The sequence below is a fragment of the Sinohyriopsis cumingii genome, chromosome 9 (assembly GCF_028554795.1).
Source record: "Sinohyriopsis cumingii isolate HCF-2022 chromosome 9, ASM2855479v2, whole genome shotgun sequence".
Taxonomy (NCBI): domain Eukaryota; kingdom Metazoa; phylum Mollusca; class Bivalvia; order Unionida; family Unionidae; genus Sinohyriopsis; species Sinohyriopsis cumingii.
Genome location: NC_142969.1, coordinates 80,703,182 through 80,716,938, shown reverse-complemented (window position 1 = coordinate 80,716,938; position 13,757 = coordinate 80,703,182).

The following is a 13,757-nucleotide window of genomic DNA, read 5'->3' as shown; positions in this document are numbered from 1 at the left end:
ACAAGATTCAACACGTACAACAATCTAATGACCAGTTTGACATCACCGATGGTAAAGCCACACTGAAAATGGCTCACGTCTCTCTTCCTCAAGGGACAGGACGCAAAAAGATGTTATTGGTGGACGACCTTCGCAACACCAAAACAAGTCTCGTCCGAATTAACAACCCTCAAATTCAGATGTGTTTAGCTCGAGCCATCGTGGTGGGACGAATCTATGCCAACAAGAACGACACGGTAGAATGGAAAAGAACCTGGGAGAACATTCGAAAATCGAACCGAACCAAACAACGAAACGAAGCAGAACTCCTGTTGCAACAAGCTGATTATGGTTATAACAATCGAGAGCAACACAAGCATTGTGGATTGAAATGCCCAGGATGTTTGGCCTCTCCACCCTGTCTGAGCGAAGAACCAGTGCCTTGTTCGACTTGTCTGCGCACGTTTGTCAGCCCTGCCTGTTACCAGCAACATTTGAAAACACAAGGTTCACAGAAGAAATGTGCTTGTCAACTCCTGAGATTGTGCCTACGTGTGGACAAGGCATACTTACCAACAATGCCAAGGCACACGTATGTCGAGGAAAGAAAAAATGTCACATTTGTCACCACATCGTGGACTTGGAACACGAATGCTACGTGCAAAAATACCAACCCCCACCAGAGAAAGAGGACGGTCACAAGAAGAAAGGCAATTTCATCTTTTTCGATTTCGACTGCATGCAAGAGACCGGCATTCACATTCCTAATTTCTGCGTGGCTCATCGAGCGTGCGAGAAGTGCATTCAAGAACCTATCTTCTGTCATTGCCCTCACTGCAGCAAGATTCCCGGAGGGCGTGAAAAAATCTTTCGGGGACCGAACACGTTAGCCGATTTTGCCCAATGGGTCTTAGACCCCATGGACAAGACGTGGAGCCAAGAGGACATCGAACGTTACGGAGATTGTCATCGTCATGCCACAGTGATGGCTGACAATTTCTCCGGATACGATGGACAGTTTCTTTTGAGGTACTATACGGAACATGGCACCGAACGTCCTAAAGTGATTTTGAACGGAGCCAAAATCATTTTCATGCAAGTGGGACAAGTACAGTTTAAAGATTCGATGAGTTACTTGGCCATGCCTTTGAGCCGAATGCCTAAAACGTTTGGAATGACAGAAATGGCTAAAGGGTACTTTCCACACTTTTTCAATACGGAAGCCAATCAACATGCTGTTCTACCCCATTTACCTGAGGCTCACTATTACGACCCCGACAACATGCGTACCGAACAACGAGAAGCTTTCTACGCTTGGTACCAAGCTCACGCCTCGGACCCTTTCAACTTTCAGGAAGAAATGTTAAAGTATTGTCGTTCCGACGTGGACATTTTACGGCGTTGCTGTGGAAAATTTCGAGAACTGTTCATGGAACACGGAGGGGTCGATCCTTTGAAAGAAGCTTGCACCATTGCCAAAGCGTGTTCCTTAGTGTACCGCCAACGATTCATGCCTGAAAACACCGTGGCTGTCATCAGTCCTCAAACGACCCACTATGTCAAGCGTCAATACTCGGTCAAAGCCCTACGTTGGTTACATTACTTGTGCGACAAGGAAGACAAATGGATTCAGCATGCCCGCAACGGAGGAGGCGAAAAGACCATCGGAACGTATTCGGTCGATGGCTGGGACTTAGAAAACCCCAAGATCGTGTACGAGTTTAACGGTTGCTTATTTCACGGATGTCCCGTCTGCTACCCTGACCGTGACACTAAAAATCAGTTTTTACAACGGACCATGGAAGACCTGTACCAGGACACTTGTCAGCGACGCCTAAAGCTAGAACAGCAAGGATACCAAGTGGTGGAAATGTGGGAACACGAATACGATCACCTTATGAAAACCGATCCCGAGTTTAAACGCCTCGTGGAAAGTTACCAGTTCATGGACCCGCTGAACCCGAGGGATAGTTTGTACGGAGGAAGGACCAATGCCACCTGTTTGCTGTACCAAGCCGACGAAGAGAAAGGAGAAGAAATCAAATACTTGGACGTGTGTTCGCTGTATCCCTACGTGTGCAAATATTGTCGCTTTCCTGTAGGGCATCCGCAATTGCTGACGGAACACATCGACCTGAAAAACATTCGACAATACGAAGGCTTGATCAAGTGTAAAGTTTTGCCTCCCACGAACCTATACCATCCCGCCTTACCTCACCATTGTCAAGGCAAACTGATGTTTCCCTTGTGCCGTACTTGTGCCGAAACGTGCAACCAGGACCAACCTTGCCATCACAGCCAATAAGAACGGGCCTTGACGGGAACCTGGGTCAGCGTGGAATTGTTCAAAGCTCTGGACATGGGATACCAATTGTTAGAAGTATACGAAATTTGCCACTTTCCCAAGACACAACAGTACCACAAGGGTGACCCTACTCAGAAAGGCATTTTCGCCGACTACGTGGATGCCTTTTTGAAACTGAAACAAGAAGCCAGCGGCTATCCTTCCTGGTGTCACTCTCCCGAAGACCAAATACAATTCAAAGAGAAATACTACGAACAAGAAGGCATCTCTTTAGACCACATCGAAAAAAACGAAGGCAGGCGATCGTTTGCCAAAGTGATGTTAAATTGCTTGTGGGGCAAAATGGCACAACGACCGTGTTTACCCAAGACGGAATATTTGAAAGAACCTTCCTGCTACTTCCAGATGATTCACGACAAAACCAAATACATGAAACACGTGGACGTCGTTCGAGAGGATTTGATCTTGGTCAATTACGAAGAAGATCTGGACTTTGTACAAGACGACCCTTTTGGAAATGTCATCATTGCGGCTTACGTGACAGCTCATGCTCGCTTAAAATTGTACGAAGCTTTAGAACTGTTAGGAGAACGCGTCCTGTACTTTGACACGGACAGTTGCATTTACATCCATCACCCGAGTCAACAGCACCCTGACATCGAAGGGGACCGTTTAGGAGCCTGGACAGACGAGCATCCCGACGACAAGATTCTAAGTTTCGTCAGTGGTGGTCCTAAAAATTACGGCTACGAATACCGGGACAAACAAGGAGAAGTGCACACGACGTGCAAAGTGAAAGGACTGACTCTGAATCATCGTACCAGTCGAGTGGTCAACTTTGGGGTATTGAAAGAAGCCTTGCAATCGGGAGAGGATGGAAACTTTAAAGTGACCACCTATCAACCGAACAAGATTGTACGTTTACCCACTCACCACATCGTCAGTCGACCCTTGGAAAAAGTCTATCAAATTGTATACCAGAAGCGAGTGCGACTTCCCAATCACTTCACCTTACCGTTCGGTCACGTCGGTATTGGTCTGTATATGAAAAGGAACCCTAGGCAAGATCGATAGTTCATTGTTCATTGAAGTAACTTACCATGTCGTTGACGAAGAAGAAACCAGATTGGTTAGGAGTCAAATGTTGGACACCACCGAGACCAGGGTTTTGAGGCTTGGACACAAGAGGTGGCCTAGTATGCACGAGAGTTATTCAAGGAAAAAAGTTACTTTTCAACATGTGTTAGTGACGGTGCCAGAAGAACCCGTCACCCAGGACAGGACTGTCGTGGACAGGCCTGAAAGACCCTTTCGGGAGGACACTTGTGTGACCTTACCCCTACTATAGAACTGGTTAGAACTTTACCCAAAACATGTTGTACAGACACTTGTGTTTATTCCACGTTCATGGTTATCATGTGCCTTTTATTCTTGTACTTAAGCCTTTGGCTTTTATGTATTTTTTGTTTTTCGTATTCATGTTTGAAAAAAACATTGAATAAACGTGTTCTGAAAAAGTATATAAACTCTTGTCTTGTTTGTTTTTCGTGTCACAAGTGACATTTCTCACACCATGGCTACCTCTGCTGTCTCTGCTCCCTCTTCCTCTACTGTCAAAGTCATCGACGAACACTTAGATCGTGCCAGTTGGGAGGCTTTGTATCTTCGCCATCCCTTTAACATGCTCATTGCTGGACCTAGCGGTTCAGGCAAAACCGAATTCGTCAAACGTTTGATCGAACATAAACATCATTTGATCGATCGACCCCCTCAACGAATCGTGTGGTGTTACAAAGAGTGGCAATCGGCGTACAGCCTCTTGCGAGAAAGTCAAGGCGATTCCATCGTGTTTGTGGAAGGCATTCCTAAAGAAGACGATGGCATCGTCTCTGACTCCCGTCTAACCCATTTGGTCATTTTCGACGACATGTTAGGAGAAGACGAAGAAGAAATTAAACTGTGGTTCACGCGCAAAGGGCATCACCGTAATGCCAGTGTCGTTTACATCACCCAAAATTTGTTTCAACAAAGTAAAGCCCATCGCACCATCAGTCTCAATGCGCATTACGTGGTCTTGTTTAAAAGCCCTCGAGATAAATCGCAAGTGCAAGTCTTAGCCAAACAGTTAGGAACGCCTTGGTTGACTCAGGCGTACGACGATGCCACTCAAACGCCACACGCCTATTTACTCGTCGATTTGAAACCTACGACTCCCGAGGATTTGCGATTTCGTACCCACTTGTTTCACCACTGGTGCCAAGACGGAGGGCCTGTCCTGTACACGTCTCCGTCCTCGACTTCATTTCACTCCCCATAAAAAAATCTATAAAAACCTCAGACCCTTTTTCGTCTGTCTCACTCTCAGTGCGAACATGACGTCCCTTCAGTCGCATCTTCCCGTCAAATTGATTCGTGCCTTGTATGGCATCAGTCGAGAAAAAGATCCACAAACACGAGCTCTTGTCTTAGAAGCTAGTCTCAAAGAAGTCTTACGATGGTTCACGGTGACGGCACGTCAATTACTCCAAGGAATCATTCAGATTCCTCATCAAACCAAACGCTTTTTCGATCGAAACAAAGTCGCTTTGGTCCAACTGGCCGATCCCCGCATCGACACTCAAACCAAAAAACAAATCATTTTGAAACCTGGAGGGAGCGGTACTCTAGGAGGGGTCATCATTCGCTCACTCTTAAGATGGGATCCTAATGCCCCCAAAGTTATCCCCAAGACAAAAGTCCAACGAAGCCCCAAGAAGAAAAAGACCAGGTCCCCAAGGAGAACTTCTCCAGTGGCAGGACCCTCCTCTGACCAGACACCACCACCACCCCGGAAAAAGAAAAGAAGCCCCCAGAAAAAGAAAAGTCCACAGAAAACTAGTCGCAAGAGAGGCACTTCGGCCAGGACGCAACCTTACACTCGCAAACCACGACCTGCCACGGCGGTGACTGCGTCTCCGGCAGCTTCACGTTTGTCCACTTCTCCGTTAATGACACCCAGAACTGAAGAGTACTTGGAGACGTTGATCACACCAAGAACTTCTCCGTTGATGACCCCCAAAAGAACTTCCCCAGTGGCAGGACCTTCCAATTTAGTGGCAGTGGCTGCTGCTCACAAAGTACCTTCTCCCAAAATCAAAGTTCAAGAAAGATCGGGCATGTTACAAAGTTTGCTGGATTTGTCCAAGCAAGAACTGGCTCGATTTAGTCCGTTACGTACCCCTGCACGACGTGTCATGCCTGTCCTCAAACTAATACGACGTAAAGACAATCAGTGGCGACGCGTTCCAGTATAGAAAAGGCCTGTGACCAAGTCGGGTATCAGTGTTTTTTTGGTGCTCCTGAAGACTCAAAGATGTCACCCTCCAGAAAACCCCAAGGAAAGAAAAGGAAAGGACTGCCACCACGTTTAGCCAAACATGGGGACATGTTATCTGTCCTGTCCAAAGCTTCTCCACCCCTACGAAAAAAACTCATTCAAACAGCCTCCAAAGAGGTCATCGATACCGTGTGCGAATGTTGTTTGAACGTTTTGAAAGGCACGATCCCTTTGTCCAAACACCAGAAACAATGCTTAGGCAAACATCGTCACGTTCTTCGCCAAATGGTTCAAAAGAAAATTCCCATTCGTCAAAAAAAGAAGATGTTAGTGCAACGTGGAGGTATTTTACCTCTCTTGTTAGGCCCCATACTGAAAGGAGTCTTGGGAACCATGTTGGGAGGACTGGTTGGAGCAAGATAAAAAGGCCCTCGGAAGTTCCAAGATCTCAGAATCGACCCCTGACAACCCCATGGAAGGACGAAAACTAGCTTTAGTACCTTACAAACGATGGATGGAATACCATCGGTGGCAAGAACAACGCACCCCGCATTTACCTCCCAATCCCCATTTGAGCGAGATGTCCCAGTTACAACACGAATTGCAGTCCTTGATGGATCGCCAAGATTTGTCCGAAACAGAAAAATCGCAAAAGTACGGTCAACTCTTGCAACGACTGCAACTCTTTCACCAGAAAGCTTTAGACGAAACAGCTCTACCCACTCTGAAAGATTTTAAGACCTTGATGAAAAGTCCAGCACCATCACCAGTACCAGTACCAGTACCAGTACCACCAGTACCCGTGACCAAGACAGAAAAAGGAGAAGAAGAGGAAGGGTTTCAAACTCCACCAGAAAAAGTACGCAAGTTAACAACACCACCTACCTCCAGAATTGGATGGATTAAAAAGATGATGGCCACCCCTTCTTCCTCACAAGAGAAAAAGAAAGTGAAGACAGAAGTGAAGACAGAAGTGAAACAAGAACCGATATCCCCCGCTCAGACATCCTCCTCCTCTTCGACACCTATTGCTGGCCGCACACGCAAAGCATTGCAATCCAAGAAAATACCCCAAGAGAAAAAGAGTAGCATCCTCCAAGAGTGGGTGTCTTATTAACACACCAACCAACACAAAAAAATGGAAAAAGTCTTAGCCAGCATTTACTACGATCCCTCCCATCCTGCAGGTTACGCAGGAGTTCAAAAATTGTATCGTCGCCAAAACGCGACTGAAAAGTCTCCGTTTACCTCAAGTGCAACGATGGTTACAAGAACAAGCTACCTACACTTTACACAAACCCATTCGACGCAAGTTTGCCAGAAGTCGCACCCGAGTGGAAGGCATCGATCATCAATGGCAAGCCGATTTAGCCGATGTCTCTCATTTGGCCAGCTACAATCGTGGCTACAAATATTTGTTTTGTGTCATCGACGTCTTTTCCAAATTTGCCTGGGTCGTGCCCTTGACTTCCAAATCGAGCAGCGAGTTAGTGCGAGCCCTGCAACGGGTGTTGAAACAAAGCGGTCGTCACCCTCTTCGATGACAAACGGACAAAGGCACCGAATTTCTGAACCAAGCTTTCCAAAAAGAATTAAAGAAACGTGACATTCATTTTTTTACCACCGAGAATCCCGAAACCAAAGCCAGCATCGTGGAACGTTTTCAACGCACTTTGAAAGAACGCATGTGGAAATATTTTACGCATCACCACACTCTGAAGTACATCGACATCTTACCGCACCTGGTGCAAGCGTACAACCAATCTTACCATCGAAGCATCGGACGTGCCCCGCAAGACGTGACTCCCGACAACGAAGTGTTGGTGTTTGAGCGTCTGTTTGGTACGTCCCCGACGAGGGCTGTCCCCGAGAAAAGTGGAATGTTGGCCGTAGGAGATTGGGTGCGCATTGGCAAAACCAAACGCACTTTCGACAAAGGTTACTTACCTAACTGGACGACCGAATTGTTTCGCGTCACTGGACGAGTGCATGGCCGTCATCCTGCCGTCTATAAATTGGAAGACATGAACGGAGAAGTGCTCAAAGGAACGTTTTATTTGCCCGAGTTACAACGTGTGACCAAAAAAGAAGACGACGTGTACGACATCGAAAGCATTCTCGAACGCAGAACCCGTAAAGTGGACAAACGACGTGTCAAAGAAGTCAAAGTACGTTGGAAAGGATATCCACCCAGTTTCGATTCTTGGATCGACGCTTCGCAAGTCATCGACTATAAAAAGAAGTGACCATCATGCCCTTTCACACAGCAGACGCAGCTACGTCGACCACTCCACCTTCACCTAGTTCTTCTGTGCAAGATTTACAAAAACAACCCTTGTGGGTGTGGTGTGGAGAACGTGTGCCTAAAACGCAAATCGTCTTTTTCTGCCAAATCTTCGTGGTGTATTGTGTCATCGGGGCAGCCATCGCCAATTTGAGTTTGCAACAAGGAGACAAACAATTGTGGACCATTTTATTGAGCAGTTGCATCGGTTGCCTGCTTCCTAATCCCTCCCTGAAATTCACCTCGAACGGGAACCCCGGGAACCTTGTGTCCAGTGCCAGTGCCAGTCACCACTTCAATCACAACCAGAACCCCATTTTGGGCGGAGACACGCCTCTGACGTCCAGTAACCTCTCGGACAGCCACAGAACTCTGGAATTATGAGTCACCAAAACCAATTTTACTTAACTTTACCCAGTGACAGTTCCATGGAGGTGTTTCCCAAGAACACGTTGTGCTGTTACACGGCCAAATTACCTCAGGCCATCCAGTTAGATCACGAAGCCCATTGGGAAGTGGCTTTAGTAGAAATGATTCACCCGACCCAAGTCCTCAATGTCCTTCCCAATCAAAATTTTTTTGATGTGGAAGTTCATGACGAGCAAATGCAACAGTGGATGGATAGCAATGTCAAATATGACAAGAAAACCCGTACACAAAAGTACACCACCTATCACTTGTTCATTCCCCCAGGCTATTATTTTAGTGGTCAACATTTGGTCAGCACCATAACCTCCAGGTTTAATGTCGTGTTTCTGAAAGCTTTGGAGCATGTCAACAAAAATGTCACCATGGAGTACCACAAAGCAGCTCGTCGCTTCTTGATGAAATTTGAACGGAGTAAAATCCTGTCCATTTTATTTTGTCCTGAATTGTATGACATGTTGGGCGGAGACATGGACATGAGAAAGACCATGATCAAGAAAAACGAATTACCCATCGTTTACGACAACGAGTCTTTTAGCAAGTTATTTCGTGCCCCGGTAGAACTGAACCAAGGACTGAATTTGATGTTCATGTATTCCGATGTGGTGGAGTACAACGTGATGGGACACACCTCCGTACCGTTACTGCGTGTCATTCTTTTCAAAGTGGATTCTGCCACGAACACTGACGAGGAAGGTGGAAACACTTACCACGTCCACCGCGAATTTGTCCATCCTCACTATTTGCCTGTCAGTAAGTCGTATTTGGACACGGTCAACATTGCTATAAAAGGAGATCTGGGACAAAATATTCCATTCACCAAAGGAAAAGTCACGGTGAAACTCCATTTTCGAAAACGGTTCTCTCACGACTCTTAAATCATGTATCCAGTGTACCGAGGGGTTGCTCGACAGCGAGGACACGGCTTAGGAGACATGTTAAAATCGGCCTTTCGTTCGGTGGCCACGGTGTTGAAACCGATGGTGACACGCGGATTGCACGCCTTGAAAGATGCGGCACTGACGCAAGGCAAAGAATTTCTCCAAAATGTCATCATCGACAAACAAAACCCTAAAGAAGCCTTCATGAGGGCAGGCAAAAATGTCTTGCTGCAAACGGGCAAAGACATTTTAAGCCAACGAGAAACACCTATAAATGCCCTGCACGCTACCGAGTCAGGCATTCAGCAAGGACAAGGCAGAAAGAGACGACGAAGAAAACACCCTTTCACCAGACTTCAAGCGAGAAAGGCCAAGAAAAGAAGAACCGTTCGAGACTTAGACGTTTTCGATTATTGAGAAAAGAGACAAAAAATGATGCACCGAGAATCTTGCGCTTGTTCCAAGACGGAACTGGATCTGTTTGCCATGCCCCCCACCATGATGACCATGCAAGAATCCCAGTGGGTGGAATTTCACCCCGTCTCCTCACTGACCGATTCCGCTCCCATCGAGTTTGAAATCAAAGGACAGCCCGAAGATTACATCGATCTGAATAGCAGTTACTTATACCTGAAAGTCAAAATTCTAGATAAGACTGGAGGTGCTATAGACGATGAAGCAGTAGCTCCCGTCAACAATTTCATGCATTTCTTGTTCAGTGGAGTGGACTTGTACTTGAATAACAAACTGGTCAGTAGCAGCATGGATACTTACCCTTATCGTGCCTACCTGGAAAATCTCTTGACGTACGGAATAGATGCCAAGAACACTCATCTCAATGCCTGTGTGGTATGGGAAGCTGACGAACCTACCAAGTTTGAAATATTGGAAACTGATGAAAAGAAAGACAACAATGATGGCTTTGTAGAACGAAGAAAGAGAATCACGGGAGCCGACACAAGTTTAGAACTGATGGATCGTTTGCATTTGGACATGTGGTTGCAAGAAAAGTATTTGCTGAACGGGGTGGATGTCCGCCTGAGACTGAATCGTAGCAGTGTCGCTTTCCATTTGATGGCTGATAGTGACGGTTACAAAACCAAAATCCTAGAAGCCAGACTCTACGTACGCCGTGTGGAAGTGTTACCTAAAGTGGGAAACGACATCAGTCAGACGTTGAGCAGAACGACCGCCAAGTATCCCATACGACGCGTGGAAGTGAAAACCTTCACCATTCCCAAGGGACAGCGATCCATGATCGAAGATCATCTGTTCCAAGGACAGTTACCCAAACGTTTGATCGTTGGTATCGTCGAGAATACATCCTTCAACGGAGCTGCCGAAAAAAATCCTTTCTACTTTCAACACTTTGGCGTGTCCAAAATCGAAGTCAGTCGCGATGGCAAGACCTTGTGTACCCGACCTTTCGAACCTGACTTTACCAAGAAGAATTACTTGAGATCGTGCTTGTCCCTGTACGAAGCCACCGGACAGTTAGGAACCAATACCAGTCACGGTATTACGTACGAGGATTATGCAGGAGGCTACGCATTGTGGGCTTTCGATTTCACTCCAGACCAAGGCAGCGACGAGGGACATTTCCACCCTATAAAATCCGGTCAGATTCGTGTGGAAATTCAGTTTAAAGACCGAGACCCTGATGAAACGGTGAACGTCATCCTGTATGCAGAATTCGATAATACCATAGAAATCAACAGTTTGAGAGAAGTCATCCTAGATTACTAGAAACCATGGAAAACTGTTATCCCTCTTTACCTAGTGGAGAAACTTTAAAGATGGAATGTGATGAGACTGTGGAAAAAATGTTGTATTTTGAAAAAAATTGTTTGATGTTATGATGTTGGATTATTGTTAAAAATGTTAGAGTTGTTGTTTAGTGTTAAGTGATTTTTGAATAAAAAATGTTGTGTTTTGAAAAAATGCCTTTGTCTTTTGTTTAGCTATAAGAATGTTGGATTGATGCTCTTTCATTTCTTAATATCCCTCTCATGACACTCACTAAACGTTGCGACTCAAAACCGTGTGGGGGATGTTTTCCTTCACGTCCGCGCTTTGACTTTAAGAACCGGGTTGTTTCCAGTCTAACCATCCATTGTCGACTCATCCTCCTAAGAAGATGTGCTCCAAACTAGCTAAACTCAACGAAGCCTACGTGAATTTGCATAGGGTCAGACACAGTCTGATACCGAAGCCAGAAGAAATAGAGAATGTGAGAATGTTAAAAGTCACTGAAGACCTGATAGAAGAGCTCTTCAGAGAAGAAATGAACAGGGAGAAAGAAGAATGGACAGAGAAGTACAGACTTCAGAGACAGCAGCAACAGCAGCAACAGCAGCAACAACAGCAGCAACCTGAAGCTGACAGAGGCTTTGTCGATTGCCGTATCGACACCAAAGAGTTCTTCTTCTCTTTCCGAAGAAGCAGACCTATCGCCAGAAAGTCTATCCTCAGAGGACATCGCATTCTTAGAAACTAAAAAAGAATGCCATAGCAAACAAAAAAACAGCCCTTTTCAGGGCTACCCAAATACTCTAGAAAAGAAATAACGATCGATTTGCCAATGTGTGTAGGTAGAGTAGTGTGAATATAAACACTAACTCTTTATTGATAGTGAGAGTGTATGTGTTTGTGTGTTTGTAAGTGCTCACGTACATTGGTGTGGATAGTAGATTAAAATGATGTCTTTATTTGGTGTTTGAGGTGTAGATTTGAGGTTAGATTGGATTGCTTTGCGTATGTGGATAGTCTATTGAAGTGATTTATAAAAAATTTTAAAATAGTGATGGGTAGCATAAAAAAGTGAGTGAGTGTTTCTTTTAGGTCCGCGCGTTGTTGTTTTTGGTCATGATGTAGGTAACATCAATTTTATGTTTTTTAGGGGGATGTTTTCCTTCACGTCCGCGCTTTCACTATAAATTGAAACTCGCTGGGCAGTCTAGCTACCCTTGTTGATTGATCAACACCAAAAATGAACACGAGACTGTCTAAACTGTTGGAACTTCATGTGCATCTGGAATATGCCAGGCGCCTGTTGAATGAACTGGCCGCGGAAGCCATTGTGGAGGAGGGAAGGATAAGAGAGGAGGAGGAAAGAAGAAAATAAGAAGAGGAGGAGAGAAGATATAAAGAAGAAGAAGAAGAGGAAAGAAGATACAAAGAGGAGGAGAGAAGAAACAAAGAAGAGGAGGAGGAGAAGGAAAAGAAGAGAAGAATAAATTTCAGAATCCCAGAGAGCGAAAATTGGGATTCTGAAGCGACATATCCTGCCTCTGCTCTCTCCCCCAAAAAAGTAAAAAGTAACTGGGGGATAAGATGTGTATGTGGCGCCAGGCCTGGAAGGTGCCACCATTAACCAGGTGTCCATGAAGTTCAAAAAAAAAAAAAAAAAAAAAAAAAAAAAAAAAAAAAAAAAAAAAGAAAAAGCCCTTTTCAGGGCTACCCAATACTCTAGAAAAGAAATAACCATCAATTTGCCAATGTGTAGGTAGAGTAGTGTGAATATAAACACTAACTCTTTTTTAAGATAGTGTGAGGGTATGTGTTTGTGTGTTTGTGTTTGTACCCGCTCACGTACGATTGTGTGAATAGTAGATTATGGATTTGTTTATTGTTCTTAGCGTATGTGAAGAGTATAGTTTGGGTTTTGTAAGCGCTCACGTACGATTGTGTGGATAGTAGATTATGGATTTTGTTTATTGTTTGTTAGCGTATGTGTTTGTGTGTTTGTGTTTGTGTGTTTGTGTTTGTACCCGCTCACGTACGATTGTGTGGATAGTAGATTATGGATTTGTTTATTGTTCTTAGCGTATGTGAAGAGTATAGTTTGGGTTTTGTAAGCGCTCACGTACGATTGTGTGGATAGTAGATTATGGATTTTGTTTATTGTTTGTTAGCGTATGTGTTTGTGTGTTTGTGTTTGTGTGTTTGTGTTTGTACCCGCTCACGTACGATTGTGTGGATAGTAGATTATGGATTTGTTTATTGTTTCTTAGCGTATGTGGAGAGTATAGTTTGGGTTTTATTATATGAAATGAAAAAGTAGGGGATGTTTTCCTTCACGTCCGCGCGTTGTTTGGTCATGATCTAGGTAAGATCAATTTTACGTTTTAGGGGGATGTTTTCCTTCACGTACGCGCTTTAAGTATAAGAACCCACAGTATTCGTCGTTCAAACCATTCTGCAAAGAATGAAAAAAGAAGATGGCTTCTAACCAAATGGACAAAATACAAACATTACAAGACGTTTTAGACAACTTAGGAATGATGGAGCAGATGTTGATAAGACTGGTTGAAGACCATTATTCCTATAGTCCCCATCGTGTAAAGATGGAAATTAATAACTTAAAAAAGGTAAAGGACAAGATTAGTGGTGTCATGAAAGAGATAAAGGAGGAGAAGGAGGATGAAGAGGAAAGAATAAGAATAAGCAAATGGAACGAAAAGATTGAAAAAGAAGAAGAAAATGAGAAGAGGAAGAAAGAAGAGGAGGAAGAGAAGAAGAAAGAAGAGCAGGAGAAAAAAAAAAAGAAAGAAAAGAAGAGAAAGA